Consider the following 15,783-nt stretch of genomic DNA (forward strand, 5'->3'; position numbering starts at 1 on the left):
AGGGTTCTCCCTCTTCCTCTCCACCTACCTTGTCCATTGAATAGGAGGAGAACAATCTCTGGATTAGGAGAGTGGGCAGCGATCCAGCCACCAGGAGATTTGCCACACTCCCCGCAGCCCTCATTAACCACTGGAGAAGCCCGTGCCACCCTTTCTCCACTTATGTGATTTTGGGCAGCAGGTGGCTTACTAGCCTTTTGACTGGTGGGGGGTGGGGCTCAGGGGAGCCCCAGGAGAGCAAGGTCTGCTCTCAGGCCTCGCTCACCCAGGGCTCTCCTTTCTTGCGTCAGGTTGCTTTTAGCTGGTGGTGGGGACATATGCTAATGAACAAAGTAGGAGTCAAGTGTACCTTTAAGACCAACGAAGTTTTATTCAGAATGTAAGCTTTCGTGTGCTCCAAGCACACGTCATCATTCATTAAATTCAGAAGCTTATGTTCTGAATAAAACTTTGTTGGTCTTAAAGGTGCGCTTGACTCCTACTTTGTTCTACTGCTTCAGACCAACTCGGCTGCCCACTTGGATCTATATGCTAATGAGTTATTCTAATGAACTCCACCACCTATTTTTCTACAAAACAACCCCTGTATATTAGATCCACAAATGAGGTACAGTGGTGTATAAATATGACGTTTTTGTATACTTATATGGGACCATTCACCATTGCTGGTGTGGCATGGTGTGTGAGCAGTCGTATGGGTTGCTGGGCTTCATCTTAGAATCCTGAAAAGAACCTGTACCACTGTGACCTACTCATCAGAGCTGAACATACTGCAGTGTTCCTTTCCTCTCCAAACTACACATTCCCAGACTCTACCCCCCAAATTTCAGGAATTCTCCAGTCCAGAGCTGGCAACCCTACAATAAACTGATGTTCGGTCCGGACAAGACTGAGATGGTGTTGGTAATTGTCAAAGCAGCTTGGGGACTAAGGAGTTGGCTTGTCTGGGAGGGGGATGCAATCATGAAGAAGGAGCAAGTTTGTAGACTTCAGGCTTCAAATGCAGGACTTGAGCCTTCAAACTGAGACAAGACTTTTTCTGTGGTGGCACCTTGCCCTTAGATTGGAGTGTCAATTGAGGCTTATCTGGTACTGATTTTATTGTCCTTTTTAGGTGCCAGGTCAAAAAATGTCTCTTTATCCAGGCTTTCTTTGAAGAATTCTGTATTTTTTAGCTGCCATCTTTATTAACTGCTTCTACCCTGAGGGTTGGTTTATGGGTTTTTGTGGCTTGCTAAGATATTGATCATGCTACTTTCTGAGTTACAATTTTATTGTATTTTTTTAAAAAAACGAGCTGCATCATACGGGTCCCTGGTAATGTGATGGATACATTTTCTAAACAAATGAATAAATTTGCAAATAATAAACATGCATGCATTTTGTGGAACAAACAGTTTGAGGAATTGCACAAAAATTATCACCGGTTAAATTTGCTCAAAGGCAAAGTGGGGACAGATTGGGAGGGACAGTCGACACAACAAGCACAAGAAATGCAAAATCTTCCCAAAAGTGCATTCACCGACTGCGTGGATCACAGCTACTGTTCTGGGATATTTGTGTTATTCATTTTTCCCCACTAGTGAAACAGCTGTTCATTGAGGCTTCGCAGCAAATAATTAGATCCAAACCTGCACACACTGGCATATCCTGTTTAAAGAGATTCCACGAGGACTAAAATGCTTAAAAAGAAATAAACGTTAACCAAAATGCAAAGATCAGAACAACTTATAGCCGCCTCGCATAAAAAGCTTCATTGTACAAATGAGGGAGCATCCGTTTGTAATTGCCACGGCACTGGGAACAGGCGACAGAGTTATGCATTCATGAATTTCGGTATGCTTGACAAAACGCAACACGGGTTTCGCCGCGCCCGAGAGCGTGTTGGAGATAATAGCTTTTTATAAGGAGATTTCATCGAGGCTCGGAGATATTTCTCTTTTTAATCCTTTGTGTAAAACATTGACTTTTCTAATCAATTGAGGGGGAGGGGAGGAGAATAAATCCATCGGATTTACTAGATTATGCGTGGAATGCAATGGGGAACACTTAGACTTATCAGTAAATAAGCAAATACATAAATCAAGCATAAGAGAGAGAGAAAGGGTGGGGGGGGGGGAGAGTGGGAGGAAAGGAGGCCCTGGCGATCCAGGCTCCTGTCCACATTTATTATTTAATTTCCAAATGACAAATCAATGGCCCAATGGAATTGTCTATGTAAGCACGGGGGTCTTGTTATCTGCATGTGTTGCAGGCCATAGGAAGCCAAGTATATTTACTTAGCAGATACCAAGGCGCTGTGGTGCTTGTCAAACTAGGGGGAGGGGTCAGAATTCTGACTGTGCGTGAAAGACTTGTGATTGGCTGGTGGGTTTCCTATGCAGAAAAAAAAAAGGTTGTTAACAGCCCAAAGTGAAATAAAAAAGGGGGAGGGGACACAATCCATATAATTTTTCTTATTAGGACCAGCCAAATGACACATACCAGTGTGTGGCGTTGACCTGCCTGGTGGACACACCCCTGGGCCAGCAGCAGAACTCAATTCAATTCAAATACCTTTAATGGCATATCAATAAAATACATGGCAAAGTAAAAACATGAGCAAGAAGGCGTTATGGAGACAGCAAAATAAGGCAGATCATACACAATTATTTTGTCTAGCTTTAACTGCTTCAACCAAGAACTTGGCAACCAGAGCTGTAATGTCTGGGTCGGTATCAGTACATTGTATTACTCCATTATTGTTAATGCAAGGGCTTTTTTGTAGCAGGAACTCCTTTGCATATTAGGCCACACACCCTGATGTAGCCAGTCTTCCAAGAGCTTACAGGGCTCTTAGTCCAGGCCAGACCTTTGACACCTCTGACGTAGAGCATCCCTGACAAATGTTTGTCCAGTCACTGCTTAAAGGCTGGCAGTGCGCTTTTGATCAAAGCCTCTCCTACATCGTGGCTTCTGCGGCAGCCACATCCATTAATCTTTGCTGCCAAGCCTCTTGAAGTGCCTTGCGCTCAGAGTCCATAAAGCATAATTAAAATATGTAAACACATTATTATTTAATGAGCACATTGAAATGCCTAACTTTATGTTAGATGCAAAACTAATGCGTAACCCCTGTTGTTACTGATTACCTACAATGAATTAATCATCCAGAAATTGAACCCATCCTCCTTTCCCCCTGCTGCACAGAAAACTTGGATGAAAGATACCCTTCCAGTGATATATTATTTATCAATCTGTGTTTTTAAAAATAAACTTTCCACTAGGGTTTCCAGGTCCATCTCAAAAAATACCAGGGGTCTTTGGGGGTGGAGCCTGGAGACTTTTCCATTCCCTAAAAATAAATAAATAAAAACACAGCAGTGCAGTTCCCCTGAATACAGTCTTCATTTCCTCATTCTCTTTTTTACCTTCAAAGGGTTCCCCAGCAGCTGCACTCCCACTAAATGAAAGTGAAATTTCTCAGTCCTCCACAAGTCCCTTGCCAGACTTTGGTAACATTTCGAAGCATGGCTTTATTAAGGGATGCACGCACTCACAAAGCAGCCAAAATAAATGTAAATAGTTTGCAAGCCCACACTTTTGTGATCTCACTGGGGCAATTTACTCATGGGAGTTGCTGAATGCAACAAACTGCTATATTTCAACCAACATCTTCAAACTAGCACAGGAAAGCTGGCTGCTGGTGGAGAGGAGCCTGCAAATCCAGGCGATCCCTTGCCCAGACCTGGGGACTGGCAAGCCTACTTTCCACATTTTCATGTCTTTCTATTTTATGACAAATACAAAATCAAAAGGTGATGCTGAACCCCCCTCCCCTGGAAACAAGAGGGATTGGAGGATGAGTGCTCTGCCACCCATGCTCCCCACCCCATGCACTGCACAGAATCATTTGGTGAGCAGGTGATGCAGCTGTTGGGATTACAAGTGAGCACCACAGTGCCTGGCTCTTCTGGTATTATAACTGATCTCCAAACAATACAGATCAATACCCCTGGGAAAAATGACTACTTTGTCGGTAGTCTCTATGGCATTATATTGTATTGACCTCTCTCTTTGCCCAAACCTTGCCCTTCCCAGGCTTCAGCCTAAAATCTCCAGGAATTTCCCAACCAGGAATTGGGGACTTTAAATGGTTCTAAAAACACATTGGTGCAGTTCAACCATTCTGCATTAGTAATATTAAATTTCCAGTTATAATGATTTTCTCCCACTCTTGATAGGCTTCTAAAAGGCCCTGAATAAGCAAAAAAGCAGGGACAGGGGAAGGGTTCTATGGAAATGGGGCAGGCCCTCTCTGACAGCTATGTGGACAGGTCGAAACCAATGCAGGGCGAAGCATGCAGCCAGTCCAAAGTGTGCAATTTCTAGTTTGTACAAAGTTAAGGCTGCCCTTTTTGGTCAATTACATGATTACAAAAATAATGGCTTCTAGATACTGTGTTAGGGATGTCTTCTTGCGCAGAAGAAGGAATGATGCCCATGTAGAAGAAAGCATGCCCATGTAGAAATGGGAATGCCTGTTCTAAGATGTCTTAGTAGTAGTATGTGTGAAAAGGATCTAGGGGTCTTAGTGGACCATACTCTGAACCTGAGTCAACAGTGTGATGTGGTGGCTAAAAATGCAAATGCAATTTTGAGCTGTATCAACAGAAGTATAGTGTCCAGATCACATGACGTGATGGTATTGTTTTACTCTGCTCTGGTAAGACCTCTCCTCGAGTATGGTGTTCAGTTTTGAGCACCACATTTTAAGAAGGATACAGACAAGCTGGAACAGGTCCAGAGGAGGACAAACAAGATGGTGAGGGGTCTGGAGACCAAGTCCTATGACGAAAGGTTGAAGGAGCTGGGCATGTTTAGCTTGGAGACGAGGCGGCTGAGAAGTGATATGATCACCATCTTCAAGTACTTGAAGGGCTGTTATATAGAGGATGGTGTGGAATTGTTTTCTGTGGCCCCAGAAGGCAGGACCAGAACCGATGGGTTAAAATTAAATCAAAAGAGTTTCCGGCTCAACATTAGGAAGAACTTCCTGAACGTTAGAACGGTTCCTCAGTGGAACAGGTTTTCTCGGGTTGTGGTGGGCTCTCCTTCCTTGGAGGTTTTGAAACAGAGGGTAGGTGGCCATCCAACAGCAATGAAGATGTAGGGGGAGGTATTTGTGAGTTTCCTGCATTGTGCAGGGGGTTGGACTAGATGACCCTGGAAGTCCCTTCCAACTCTATGATTCTATAAGATGGCACCCTCTGTGACACATATGTACATCCTGTTTTTAAAGAAACTTTTTTTCCAACAAGACAGTTTCACTAATATGCAGATCTGTGTACATTGAGTTCACCGATTAAAATGTGTACGGTTCATTTACAGGATGCTTGTGTCAACTCCTGCAAGTTCTTCTCCATTAAATGACTCAAGTGGGTTCAAGAATCAGTTTGTTAGGATATCAACATGACAGGCTAGATGAGCATTGCTAAAACTGGCTTTGGCGGGCAAAGCCCTTCTACATATACCTTGGGGATAACCATTAGTCCATTCACGCATTAGGCGCCAAAACCCATTTAAGGATTTGGGATAAAAAGATAATGTCCTAGGAGCTCATTGTGAAAACTCTGATCTAGGGAACAGTTTTAATCCAGTGAGAGCCTCACTCCAGACCAGGGGTGGCCAAACTTGCTTAACACAAGAGCCACATAGAATAAATGTCAGATGTTTGAGAGCCGCAAGACAGGAATGTCAGATATTTGAGGAAAGGAAGGAAGGAAGGAAAATGGAGGGAGGAAGAGGTGGAAAGAAAGCAACTTTAACTTTTAATGCATTCTCCAAGCAGCCAGCTGGCTTGGGTTGCAGAAGCAATTTTAAGAGACAAATGCCTTCTCCAAGCTAGCCAATGGGGCAGTGGGGTCTTTGAGAGCCACACAATATGTGTGAAAGAGCCACATGTGGCTTCTGAGCCACAGTTTGGCCACCCCTGCTCCAGAATGAACCACTTGGACATCTATTTAGAAACTTTTCAGTCCAAACTTTACAAATTGCATCCAAATCAACTCAGCCCACATGAATTCTGCACATGAATAACCTTAACGACCTTCTTATGTCTCACTTCTTTACTGTGAAAGAACTGAAAAACATCATGTGTGCATTTAAAAGAGTGTTCATTCTCCTCCTTTGCTCAGTTAACTGTCACAAATCAGACAGCAGAGGGAGCCCAAGAGTACACCAGAATGTGATGTGTCTACCTTATTTTCTTTCTCGTTCTACAGTCTCCAAGACAGACCGCCAAGGAAGTCCAAGGTTGCTAGTGCTGAACCTCTCTTGCCTTGAAATTGGGTACACACATCATACATTTTGTACACAGTTTGTTCAGGATTTGCACATGCAATGCATGTGATTTAATGTATGATACAAGGGAATGTGCTGGTTCGGGGCTAACAATTTCCAGGTGGTGCCTAGCAATCTCTTACAATCACAACTGAACTCCATAGTACAGAAGAAGAAGAAGAAGGCTGCAGCTTTATACCTCGCCCTTCTCTCTGAATCAGAGACTCAGAGCGGCTTACAATCTCCAATAACTTCTCCCCTCACAACAGACACCCTGTGAGGTGGGTGAGGCTGAGAAGGCTCTCACAGCAGCTGCCCTTTCAAGGACAACTCTGCAAGAGCTAAGGCTGACCCAAGGCCATTCCAGCAGCTGCAAGTGGAGGAGTGAGGAATCAAACCTTGTTCTCCCAGATAAGAGTCCGCACACTTAACCACTACACCAAACTCAGAGATTCGTCCCTTCGGATAAAATGGCTGATTTGGAAGGTGGACTCTTCAGCATTATGTCCTGCTGAGATCCATCCAGTCATGAAACTCCATCCTCCCTGATTCTCCCAGATAAGTGTCCACGCTCTTAACCATTACACCAAACTGGCTCTCACCAAACTAGTCCCATTTCCGAAAACAGTCACATCCATGCATCACCCATGGAACCATCCCATACTAGGACAAATTCAGCAGGCCATACCCTCCTGAGTTATCATAACTTGGACACCAAATATGGTATTTGGATGGGAGACCATCAAGGAAGTCCAAGGTTGCTGCACAGAGGCAGGCAATGGCAAACACGCTCTGTTCCTCACTTGCCTTGAAAACCCCATTAAGAGTCACTCTAAGTTCATTGCAAGTGGACGGCACTTAATTATTATAGGGCAAATGAGGATTCAAAAGCACACGGGCTGTTTTTCTGGGTTTCTGTTTGAAATGCTTTCTACTCTACTCTCATGCGTTGTTCTCCCCTTCCCAGAAACTTTTTTTTTCCCAAAATGGCCCCCAAAGTGGTGTCATACAAAGTTAAGTTTCTGCTTTCAAAGCTGTTTTAATTAGTAACTCGCAACAAATGAACTCTGCAAACCCGCAGCCCTTGGAGATCCCTCTTCCCTTTATTGCTTTGCCTTCTCTTTTGTGGGCCTTGTGTAAATCTTCCTCTGATAGCAATGCTGGCTGCTTTGGAGTCATAAGAGAGTAGTAATGATGGAGCAGAGACCCCCCCCCCTCCGCCACCGCATTAGTCTATTTTATCTCCTCCTTGAAGACTGGTTGGTTCAAGCTACCCTCAGGCATTAGCAGATATTCTTCACTCTCTTTCCCCCCTTGCTCTAATTTCCTTTTTTGATCCCACGTTGTACTCGCTCGCATGTGTAAATCTTCACCATTCGACAAAGTGGAGTTTGGATTTAGGAAGCCATGTCACAATTCCCAACAGGGGTTTCCTTCCTCCAGCGAAGATTTGTGTCTTCAACGCCAACCACAAAAACCACTTTAACCTGCCATAAAAGACTCCTGGCTGTAGAAACAGTGGTGGAGGGCAAGCCAAGGACGTGTTCTCACAGCGGCTTCTTACAGTCTCCAGTCCACATTATTGAACTGCTCTGAAAGTTGAGGAAGTATGAGAAAGGCAGGTGTGGTTTACCTGTGGAAAGAAGGTGGGTGAATCTATATAGCAAACGGTTCCTAAATTCTGGTCCCTTTCCATGATAAATCTATGTTCCCAGTTCTACTTTTTGGGATTGGCTTGTTAAAATGCTAGGAACCCCATGGTGCAGAGTGGTAAAACTGCAGTACTGCAGTCTGAGCTCTCTGCTCATGACCTGAGTTCGATCCTGGTGGAAGCTGGGTTCAGGTAGCTGGCTCAAGGCTGACTCAGCCTTCCATCCTTCCGAGGTTGGTAAAATGAGTACCCAGCTTGCTGGGGGAAATGTAGATGACTGGGGAAGGCAATGGCAAACCACGCGATAAAAAAGTCTGTCATGAAAACGTCATGATGCAATTTCACTCCAGAGTCGGAAACGACTGCTGCCTGCACAGGGAACCTCTCTCTTTTTTGTTAAAATGCTAGAGTGATCACTCAGGATTTAACCCTCAGGTAAAGCTCCAAGCATGGGAGGGACACATAGTTTCTAGAGCCCTATAACTGGATTGCCCCGACGCAGATGACCAAGGCTAGCCCAGTCTCATCAGATCTCAGAAGCTAAGCACGGTCAGCCTTGGTTAGTCCTTGGATGGGAGAACCACCAAGGAAATCTAGGAATGCTACACCAAGGTGGGCAAAGGTAAACCACTTCTGTTCAGCTGTTGCCTTGAAAGCCCTACGGAGTCACCATAAATTGGCCGCAACTTGATGGCACTTTCCACCATAACTGGATGAGACCAGGGGTCCTGTTTCCTACATGTGGATGCCTTCTGAAGGCCCATGAGCTTTAGAGCCCCCTCTCAGCAACTGACTGTAGAGGATCAACATAGACACAATGGATGTTTTCCATACATAATGGCTATCTTCCATAAATGTCCAACTCTTTATAATGGCCATCAAAACTCCACAAATAAGCCAAAGGCTCACATTAACAAAATGTGTTTAACCTGCCCTGTACAAAAAGAGTCAGGCACCAGGTGGACAGCTGGATGAAGGGTGTTCATATTGATTAGGAGCCACTGCAAAAAAGGCACTGTCACTGGCCACCATCCGCCTCACTTTTGATGGAAACACTCAGAGAAGGATTTTGGAAGTTGACCATACTTGACAGGCAAGTTTGGAGAGGAGGACAGTCCAAGTGCCCTGGTCCCATATTTCTTAGGACTTAAAGGTAAACACCAGCACTTTGAATTTACATCCAGAGACAAAATAGCAAAGAGTCACAGTTGTCTTCATCAGATGCCCTTACGTTACAATGAAATTTGTTACTCTTAAAGATGCTACAGGACTCTTTACTATTGCGCAGCAACGGACTGTGTTTCTCAAAAGCTTATACTGCAATAAAATTTGTTTGTGTTAAAGGTGCTACTGGGCTGTGCGCACACACACTAAATAATGCACTTTCATCTGCTTTCAAGGCACGTTCCAACTGGACTTTGCCAGTTTGCACAGTAAAATCCAGCTAGAAAGTGGATTGAAAGTGCATTATTTAGTGTGCGTGATCACAGCCAGAGACTCTTTACTATTTTGCAGCAACAGACTAACACGGCTAACTCCTCTGGATCTGTGACCCAGAAACAACCATGTCTTTTAGGGTATGATTCAGGTGGGTAGCCATGTTGGTCTAAAGCAGCAGAACAAAGTTTGAGTCCAGTGGCTCCTTTAAAACCAACATGAGGTTTCGTGTGCATGCACACAGGTCTGTATATGAAGAAGTGAGCATTCACATGAAAGCAGGGCTTATTAATAGCAGGAACACACAGGAATGCAGTTCCCGGCTGGCTTGGCATCAGGGGTGTGTGACCTAATATGCAAATGAGTTCCTGCTGGGCTTTTTCAACCAAAAAAGCCCTGCATGAAAGATTATACCTTGAATAAAGCTGTGTTGGTCTTAAAGGTGCCACTGGACTTTTTAGGGTACGGATTTCTCTAAAATTTGTTCTTATCAGCACTCTAGCTGATGAAGCCTAAACCAATTGAAGCTTCTACTCACAGAGCACATTGCAAGATTCCAGCCCAGATAGGGCAGGAACATGGACAATGATCAACAGATTCCATCAAAAAAGAAATGGTTGCCACCGAGATGAAGGGCAACGACATTAAAGACTACAGAGGACATCTGAGCTTCCATCTATAGGCCTGGAGTCAATAGAAGCTCAAGGTTGCAATATATTCCTTTAGAGGGAAAGCAAGCCCATCCAGAACATGCTGTCTCCTTGAATCTTGATCATCAGTGTAACTGACCCTCAGCACCTCTGTCTTGTCTAAAAGGATTAGGCTGAGAGAAAGAAGTTTCTCCTAGGGCTACCCAGTTTGTGATTTGTGCAAGAATTCCAGGGACCATAACAAGAACACTGCCAGACCAAAAGTCTGCCTCCTTCACCATCCTATTTCCACCAATATCTAATCAGATGCTTTCAGGACAGCCACCTGAAGACAATAGCCATTCTCCACTGTATGTACAGCATCTGGTCTTTGTACAAAGAAGTTCCATCCCAGCCTGTCTTAGCTAATAGCAGCTGGATAAGGCCTGAGGTCCACCATCCTGCTTTTCATCACAAACAGGAAGGATCATTTCAGAATCTCACAAGGTGGACACGAAGGCAGTAGGTGAGAAGGGCGGGATATAAGTCCACTAAATAAATAAATAAATAATAAATACCTGCCACTGTTGCATGAACCCAGCATCCAAAACTAAGGAATATACTGGCTCAGTACATTTAGTATGATGCCTGTTAACCCTTTATGGACCTATCTGCCATGCATTTTCCAGATCTCCTGTTAAAGATTTATCTTGTGTTTGTATTCTAGCATGTCAGTGTGTATAAAGGGTATTGGGGGGCATGGAGGGATTCCCAGAAGGTCTTTCATATATGTTACAGTACAATGCCAAATTTCTGTGGTATCTGGCTTCCAACCATACCTTAGGCTAGTGGTTGCCATCTTGTGGCATAAACAGTCAGAGTTTTTTTTGGGGGGGGGGGGTTGTAGCAGGAACTCCTTTGCATATTAGGCCACACACTTCTGATGTAGCCAATCCTCCAAGAGCTTAAAGGGCTGATAGTATTACCGCAAGCTCAAGAAGAAGAAGAAGAAGAAATGGTGATGGTATTGGATTTATTTCCCACCCTTCACTCTGAATCTCAGAGTGGCTCACAATTTCCTTTACTTTCCTCCACCACAACAAACACCCTGTGAGTAGGCTTCCCAACCCTCCCGCTCTGGCGGGAGTCCCCTGGGTTTGCAGCCTCATCTCCCGGTCTTCAAGAAGTGGGAAGCGGGGGGTGGGGGGTGGAGGGGGGGGAGAACATACCTGTAGGCTTCATTATAGAGCTCCTGAGCAGTTTGTAAAATGTCTGCCCCTTTAAGGCTGGGCAGGGAGCAGGAAGGGCTTGGGAGAACAGCCCCGCCCTTTCTTTTGCTTTCACTTTCACAGCAAGAGTTCTCCGGAAGAAGATCTGGTAAGTGTGTGTGTGTGTGAGAGGGAGGGGGCAGGGGATTCCCTGGTTTGGAGGCCCTCCCCCCTTTTAGAAAGCGTGGGGGGGAGGGAAATGTCTACTGGGCATTCTATTATTCCCTATGGAGAATGATTCCCATAGGGAATAATAGGGAATTCATCCGTTGGTATTGGGGGCTCTGGGGGGCTATTTTTTGAGGTAGAGGCACCAAATTTTTAGTATAACATCTAGTGCCTCTCCCCAAAATACCCCCCAAGTTTCAAAACGATTGGAACAGAGGGTCCAATTCTAAGAGCCCCAAAAGATGGTGCCCCTATACTTCATTATTTCCTATGGAAGAAAGGAATTTTAAAAGGTGTGCTGTCCCTTTAAATGTGATGGCCAGAACTCCCTTGGAGTTCAATTATGCTTGTCACATCCTTGTTCTTGGCTCCACCCCAATGTCTCCTGGCTCCACCCCCAAAGTCTCCTGGCTCCACCCCCAAAGTCCCCAGATTTTTCTTTAATTGGACTTGGCAACCCTACCTGTGAGGTAGGTGGAGCTGAGAGAGCTTTCATGAACCTGCCCTTTTAAGGAGAACTCTTGTGAGAGCTATGGCCATTCCAGCAGCTGCAGGTGGAGGAGTGGGGAATCAAACTTGGTTCTTCCGGATAAGAGTCCACACACTTAACCACTACACCAAACTGGCTAATTGTAATAATTGGATAGGTTTGTGCAGGAATAGATGGTCCTCAAATTATAGAGATGCCAGGCTGTAGGTGATAGTTGAGCTCTCTGGAAGGGTTGGATAGCCAATGCTGCTTTTCCCAGATGGGTGAGCTAGAAGCAGTGCTGAACTAGGACTGCCAATGCCTTTCCTCTCTGCTATACCACAACTGGGACTAAGAAGGGACTCCTGTAGAACACCTTGCCCAGGGCTCTCCAGCCATGGACCCAGCCAGTTCTGGGGAAATGGTGCCAAGCAGCCAACCTTGAATCCAGCCTTGCTAAAGACTCATGCCTCTGGAAAGTCACTGGGATAATTTTTACTTGATATTGCTTTATCGAAAATGGCTGCATGACATTACGGTGAATTATAGCAGCCTGCTGTGCATTTCATTTCCCACAGCTGCTGTCACAGCGGTCACTTGCCTGAAAATTAAGTGTATATTTCATCTGTTCCTGAAAAGAGAGGGGGGGCTTAGGGGGGGGAACTTACCCTGCAGGAATGCAATTCTAACTGCAACTGGACTTTTTGGTGCTGAAAATGAGTATTTCAAGATCCGTTCCGGTAGCCAAGGTCCAATATTTGAAGCCTGCCTGTCAGGAAGCTAGATGTAATATTTCAGATCAGAGATGGAGAATACAATGCACCATTCAAGTCTGAAAAAGAAGTCAGTGGATTTTGGATCTCTTCCAGATCTGGGTCTCTTGGTCAACAGCAGAAGCTGTCTTACACCAAAGTCAGGCCATCAAGTTCAGTATGGTCTACTTGGAGTGGCAACAACTCTGGGCACAGAGAAGCTGTGGGAGAGTTATGGCCTGGGGTAGAGCATCTACTTGGCATGCAGAAGATCCCAGGTTCAATTCCCAGCATCCCCAGTGAAAAGATCTGGTAGGTGATGGGAAAGACCTCTGCCTGAGACTCTGGAGAGCCACTGCCAGTCTGAGTAGACAAAACTGACTCTGATGAACCCACAGTCTGATTCAGTATGAGGCAGCTTCATGTGTTCAGACTTGTCCATAAGAACATAATAGAAGCCATGTTGGATTAGGCTAATGGCCCATCCAGCCCAACACTCTCACACAGCAGCCAAAACACCAAGTACCATCAGGAGGTCCATCGCTACAAGACTTTCCAGATGCAAAGCCAGTTTTCTAACCACTAAGCTGTGATTTCTTCCTTTCTGTGGACAGTCTTGGGGGAATTGGTACCACAAGCAAAGTTGTGGACACACAGTGATGCTGCATTGTATTGGATCATCAGACTTGCTCATCTAGTTCAGTCCTGTCCACTTTGATTTACATCAACTCTTGAGCACAGTTAGGCCTTACCCTGGACCTTCTGCCTCTGAGTGGGAGGCACTGGGGATTATGTTTGGGACCATTTTCATGGGGAACATGTGCTCTTTCCCTGAACTATGTCCCTCCCCCCCCCCAATCTGAAGTTACTTCAGAATCAACTGAAATCTGGCAAGTTTTGAGGAGTCTCAGAGGAGTACGTGCCCAGGTGCTATTGCCCTGATTAGGATTGCTGCATTTTAAGCAGTCCCGATGATCACAGGATGGAAGCTCAGATCGCCTCGGCATATAGATGCCGTAGTCACCAACCAGGGGTTGTACGTAGGCAGGGGAAGGGATCGTGTGCTCACACTCACTCCCCTTGACGCATGCATGCAGGGCTGACAATGTGTGCATAGAATGGAACCAGCTCAAAGGCAGGAAAGCTGGGATCAGAGGGGAGGATGTGTGGGGGGCTGGTGGAGGATTGCAGCTTTCCCTAGGAGTCTTCTAGAAGTGTCTGTCGCCCATACAAAGAACCCTATCAACAGGGCTGGCCCTAGACTGTCTGTCACTCCAGGCAAGGCTAACTTCTGGCGCCACCCTTCGCTGATAACGTCACTGAGTCACATAGGGTATGCCCAATTTGGTGCCCGCAGAAGTGCCTAGTGGGAGGGCCGGCCCTGCTTATAAATGAATGGGGCAGGGAAAGCAGAGAATGAAAAGAGTTGACACAAATATGAACGACTATAAAAAGAAATAACATGCAGAACACCTCTTCATTCCCTAAAAGTAATGTGTATCAAGTGTGGCTGATTCAGCCATAACATTTGGATCGCTGAAGACAATGTGGGCTGGACCCAGCCAGTGTTTTCGCTTCATCTCACTGAATTCCCCTCACCACCGCAGCCCTCGGCTCACATGGGGTTTGCCCATGCAGGTTTCATGATCCCTGGGATAGCCTTGTTGGTGGTCAAAGGGGACCTCATCCTCCCTTTTTCACCCAGGAAGGAAGGAAGGAAGGAGGGAGGGAGGGAGGGAAGGAAGGAAGGAAGGAAAGAAGGAAGGAGGGAGGGAGGGAAGGAAGGAAGGAAGGAAGGAAGGAAGGAAGGAAGGAAGGAAGGAAGGAAGGAAGGAAGGAAGGAAGGAAGGAGGGAGAAAGGATAGAAATTTTGCAAAGATTTGGATTGATTGCACATCTTTTCGATCAGCACCTTTGAGTTCTTTCTCCATAAGTTAAAAAAAAACGCCCAATTAATAACCTCAGAGGCACCCCAAAATCCAGGGCCTTGCCATTCTGAAACCCTCTTCCTGTGTGAGATGAAACACATTTGTATTTTTGCCGCAGCTCACATCATCTTACCGGAGAGTGCTGCGATGTGCAGGTCAGCACTGACTCATACGCTCACATTTCTCACACTAAGCAAGAACGGTTTGCTCCCACCCCTCGCGCAAAAGCAGAAATAAGCAAAATGCAGACCGAAAGCCAGGGCTTGGCATTGGTGCCGAGGCAGCCAGCTGGAGCAGCCAGAATCAGTTTCTTGCTGGTGCGCACAAAGGGGCTGAATCAGGAGAACGAGCCAGGACTAAATTTAGAAGAGAAATGCTGCATCTTTCCCTCCCCTCTGCCAGGGCATCCAAAAACCAGGGCTGGAAATGTACCTCTCCTTTGCACCTCTCCTCAATCCCTCCTCAGCCCTCTCCTCAGGGCTGGAAATTGCACCTCTCCCTGACCCCCACCCCCACCATAATCCCCTTTTCTCTTGTCCACACTTCACCTTTTCATTGGTGCAAGAGATAGAACAGCGTCCTGTCACATGCACCAGTCAGAATTAGATGTCATGAAGAGGGGATCTACGCCCATGTCTGTATTGGAAAATTAATGAGAGGCATCTACAGGAGAGAACTGGTAGGGGGCACATTGCAAACTCTTCCCCCACTCATTGACTGTTCCTTCCAATGCTCCCTATGGCCATTTAAAAATCTTTTTTAAAAAATTGTTGTCGTTGTTTTTAGGGCCAGCCCTAGACTGTCTGGCACCCTAGGCAAGCCTAACTTCTGGCACACCCCCCCCCCCGATATCATCACCAAGTCATGTGGGGCACCCAATTTGGCGCCCCCAGCAGGCTGGTGCCCTAGGCAATTGCCTCGTTTGCCTAGTGGCAGAGCCTGCCCTGGTTGTTGTTCCGTCTCACAGTTGAGTCTGACTCTTCGCAGCCCCATGGACCACATCATGACAGGCCCTTCTCTCTTCCAGCATCCTCCTAACTTCACTCAAATTCATGATGGTTGCATCAATAACCCTGTCCAACCATCTCATCCTTTGCCGCCCCCTTCTTCTTTTACCTTCAGTTTTCCCCCAGCATCAGGGTCTTCTCCAGCATGTGCGT

The sequence above is a fragment of the Heteronotia binoei genome, chromosome 18 (assembly GCF_032191835.1).
Source record: "Heteronotia binoei isolate CCM8104 ecotype False Entrance Well chromosome 18, APGP_CSIRO_Hbin_v1, whole genome shotgun sequence".
Lineage (NCBI taxonomy): Eukaryota > Metazoa > Chordata > Lepidosauria > Squamata > Gekkonidae > Heteronotia > Heteronotia binoei.